Source organism: Anastrepha obliqua, chromosome 4 (assembly GCF_027943255.1).
Source record: "Anastrepha obliqua isolate idAnaObli1 chromosome 4, idAnaObli1_1.0, whole genome shotgun sequence".
In the NCBI taxonomy this organism is placed as follows: Eukaryota; Metazoa; Arthropoda; class Insecta; order Diptera; family Tephritidae; genus Anastrepha; species Anastrepha obliqua.
The window spans coordinates 124,641,834-124,646,855 of record NC_072895.1 but is presented as its reverse complement, the minus strand read 5'-3'; positions in this window follow the sequence as shown (position 1 = coordinate 124,646,855).

The window sequence follows — 5,022 nt, the reverse complement described above, 5'->3', positions numbered from 1 at the left end:
AAACATATGTCCAGCATGTGAAGGTACCCCGCACGACACTAACCACCTCTTCACATGCCCCATCAATCCCACTCATCTAACATCTCTCTCCCTCTGGACCCAACCCGTCGAAACTGCCAGTTTCCTGGGCCTACCGTTAGATGAGCTAGACGAAGACGACCGGTAATTACACTACACTGACAGGGCGAAGATACTGCTACAACAACATGGCCAACTTGTCGTTGTGCTTCGTCGGGTTCGACAGGGATATAACGGTGGACCAGAGCTTACTCACCCCAGAGGTGAGGTTGCAGGTCTTCAGGTGCTCAGCCCATTTGGTCCGCTTATGTTGATTTACCAGTTGCCGGATCTCCAAATTGAAATCCCTTATGCGTGGATCCCTGGGATCGGCCTGGCGTAGGTGGCTACGCTCGTTTGCTAAACTGGCTGCTTCGGCTGGGAAATGAGGACGAATGTCCTTATAACTTCCAGCTGGAATGAAGCGAGCCGCAGCAGCTGTGAGCACCTTGCGGAATGCGCGTTCGCCTACGCGCACATCAGTGGGGATGGGAAGAGCGGCGAAGGTGTCCTCGGTGAATTCCGTGAAGCCGGCCCAATTACCCTTTTTAAAGTTAAAATAGGACCGGTGAATCGCGGAAACAAAGTCGGCAGGTCTCTTAATCGAGACGATAATGGGCAAGTGGTCTGATGCAAGCGATAGCATAGGTCGCCACGTTATGCTATTTATCAGACCCGCGCTAGCTATTGTTAGATCAGGTGAGCTGCTGCAATTGCCCACTATCCTGGTGGGGGCGTCGTCGTTCACAGTGCTGAATGTCGAATCGTCTATCTGCTCTGCCAGTTGCTGTCCCCTACGATCATTTGGCAGGCTTGAATGCCAAAGGTCGTGATGCGCATTGATGTCACCTACAACCAATCGGGTTTCACCTCTGATGAGCGCACCTATATCGGGGTGATATCCTGCCGGGCAGCAGGTGACAGGGGGTATATATATGTTAAATAATTCGAGCTCGGAATCGCCTGACCGGACAGCTATGCCTTGACATCCTAAGGTGCTGTCCCTGCGGTCGATTCCTTCATCGATGAGACGATACTGCACTGTGTGGTGGACTATAAACGCTAGGCCACCACCATTGTCTCGCTCGCGATCGTGCCTGTGCACGTTATAGCCATCCCTGGTGATCAGAGATGACCTAGCGTTCAGCTTTGTTTCTTGGACCGCAGCTATTTTAATACTGTGCGGGCTGATAAAGTCAACTATCTGGGCGACCTTACTCGTACGTCCGTTGCAGTTAAATTGGAGAAGCTTGAAGCTTCTCGGTGAGGTCTGTGTAATTTGGGGGGTGAGGGACGCGTGGGGTTGTCTACGTTGGGCCTGCTGCGCAATCCACTGTGGTTGTTGTGGCCTGATGGTGGTGGGCGGCCGCGCCTCCGGGGGCGGTAGTGGGTGCAGAGCTCTGCAGCAGGGGGCAACGTAGCCAGTTGTCCACTCACGGGTGGTGCGCAGGCCGGAACATCTCCGAAAATGGCACCAGCCATTGCAAGAATTGCATTGGACTGATACCAGATTCCGAGGTATTACGGTCTGACACACGGAACAGACTGTGCGGGGGACCAGGAGCTGCTGGTTTGCCTCGCACTGGGGTTGGAGGAGGAAGGAAGGGGAGGGGTTGAAGGGGAGGGGTTGAAGGGGAGTTGTGTTGCTTCGATAGGCTCCTCACCGTGGAGGTGTGGGTAGTGGTGGCGGTTGGTAGTGCCGGCCTATCAGGGTATCAGGGGGTATAGTAGCCGTGGAGGCGTCAGACGCCTGCTGGCGGGAGCAACACGTGGCCACATACCGTGTGAGACCCTCAATGATGATGCTGGAGATATTGAAGTGGAGTCAAATAACGGAGAAGCAGAAGACATAAGAAATGAAATTCTTAGAATATTATGGAAAAAACTAAAAAGTATTAAATAAAAACCTTTACGCCCTAGTTTATTTTTTATTTTTGTTAGAAATTTTCTTTATTCAAATATTTGTCATTCGTCAGCCCATACCTGCCAAGGGAAAATAAACTTGTATTTCTACAAACGTCACAAAAAAAAAACCATTAATAACCTTAATCCATTTTGCTGCCGTTCTAGCCGGTGGTCCCAATCAATTCAGCTCCGTTGTAAACTCCTCCCAGTTTTTTGCTGCTTGAACTTTTGTGCAAATTCCTTTTGCGAATTGTGGATTATCTTCCATTAATGCAACCAGCCTTTCTAATTGCTATTTGGTACTCACGACTTTCGACCTGCATAAAATTAACAAAATTAGTATGTTTATTATTTGGTTATTATAAAACAATAAATAATCGCAAACAACTTTACTTTACTTACATTTTAACAAATTTTCCCACAATACGCTACACAATCGAAAGCAAAATTGCATTCGACTCTAAATTCGGTATACAATGAAAATTTCGACAGAGTTGCACCGCTCATAATACCAAATTGACATTCGATTTTCGATCTTCGAAAACCATCGAATATCGAAGATCGAATCCAACTCATAATAGGGGCCATTAATATTTTTTAATTTAATTTTTAATATAAGAAATGTTGAAAATTTTTTGTTATGTTTATTAATCACCAAGATAATAAGAAGAAACAAGGTGTAAAAGTAATTAATATTCGATGTTGTTTTATTGAGTTATTTGACATTATTTGAAATGCCATTAGCACCCCCACTTTAGTATTGGCCAATACTGTATGTACATAGATATAAAGATGCTCTATCCCATTCCAATGCTCATGTGACTTCAAACTTCTTAAATAGTCTCTATTGTTTTTGTGTCCAATTTCTTTTCTAAGTCTCTAAAAAAAGTTGTTCTTTTTGTTGTTGTTGACGATCGTCACCTCTCGAAAGTAGTTGTAAATTAAGGCCTGTCTTGTCCGGACAAGTGATAATTTTATAGTCACTTGATTAAGACCGCAGAAGAAAATGTTAAGATAAAAAGACATTTTGTTTGTTAACTGTTATTTATTTTATTTAATAATTTAATTTAATTTACCGTTGGATGAGCCCTATTTATGCGAGCTGCGTAGCCAGGGGCTATATACCAAAATCATGGAGGACCGTGAGGGTTGTCTTTATACCCAAGACAGGCATGCCGGACGTTCAGAAGGCATGCCGGGCGCACGACAAACGCCCCCGAGGAATGACAGACATTTTCCGGACATAAGTCCGAATCGTTCCGACTGTCTGGGGAACGTATTAGAGTATTTTACGTTGCTACCACGAAATTTACCGAAAAAAAATTGAGCCAATGGATGCGTTCACCGCACTCGAAGTATTTTCATAGCAAACGTGTTGTTTGAAAATTAAGTAAAGACCAATAACGCCGTTCCAATTGAAGTTAGTTTTGCACTAAAAACAATATAATATTAAACTCCAAAGTAGTATTTATTAAATAAAAACTTACTTTTCCTTACATTTCTACTCCGCAGTGAAAGATGTTATACTGCGCTTAGTTTGCGATTGAGTGATAATCATGAGATTACCAACATTTTACTGACAACGCATTGCTGTTCAAATTTTGTGGCAATATGATGCTATCTCATAAAAAGTAACAGCTCCCATAAAAGACCTCTTCTTTTCGCCAAGCTTTAGTAAGTGGTGAATAGATGAGGCAACTAGTCTAAATAAATAAACATATCTGGGCAGCGCTGGAATATATTATAATTGGCGCGTACACCCTTTTTGGGTGTTTGGCCGAGCTCCTCCTCCTATTTGTGGTGTGCGTCTTGATGTTGTTCCACAAATGGAGGGACCTACAGTTTCAAGCCGACTCCGAACGGCAGATATTTTTATGAGGAGCTTTTCCATGGCAGAAATACACTCGGAGGTTTGCCATTGCCTACCGAGGGGCGACCGCTATTAGAAAAATGTTTTTATTAATTTTGGTTTCACCGAGATTCGAACCAACGTTCTCTCTGAGTTCCGAATGGTAATCACGCACCAACCCATTCGGCTACGGCGGCTGGAATAGAGCTTCCTAAAATTACATTTGTTTGTAAAATAAATAGTTATTCCAATCGCTAGCGGTGAATCTTACTCAAAAACTTTGTTATTACTTTCACATATTTTTCACAAATTTTCGTCATGTTACCTGAACAGAAAGGTAATGGTGAGCAGAGAAGTGGCGAATAGAAAAGGCCTAAAGTTATTCTCCTTCTTACAGAAAATGGAAGAGCCGTCAATAACAGAAACACAAACCTTAAATTAAAACATTTTTTTTTTGGCGCCGGATTGGAATTTTACACCTTTATTTTAGAGAAATAGACGCTGAAACATTTGACATCTTTGAAAAATAAAAAAAATTAATGCAATCTTAATACAGAAAACTATAGTCAAATAATAATACAATATTTTCGTGCATGATGGTACTCGGAGTTTGTTTTCCCCCTTTTTAAATACCAGAACTAAAACTGTTATGTATTTTTTAAACCAGTTGGCGAGCCTTCTTTTTCACTGTTTATTTTTGTTTATACGTTATGGTTCATAAATATGTAGTTGTAGTAGTATATAAAAATTCGATAAAAAAAAAATATATTTTTAAATGGCGGGTGGTTATTTATGTTTGCCCAGCGTCACCCATCTACGCGCTTTTTCAGCGTAAAAGTCAATTTACGTTCTTCAATTGCGTTCAATTTAACCCATTGTTCGATTTCAGGCTTTTTGTATAAACGCATTTTTACATACCAAATGTTCAATTTTTATTTCAATTTGCTCATTTCACCAGCTAAAATTTAGTATATGTATGTAATTAATTTGTAGCTTTTGTGGTTAAAATAGTTTCCGATATCTGAATTTTAAGTTTACTTGATTTTTATATTTCATTTTTAAATTTGCGCACCAAAAACTAATTTTTATAAACACAAATGAAAAACTCATCAGCAAACTTTATTGCATACGCATTTACATACCTATGCACTTATTCGCCCGCATATGGAAATATTCGTGATTCGTTTTGAATCTCATCAAACGGACTTGCA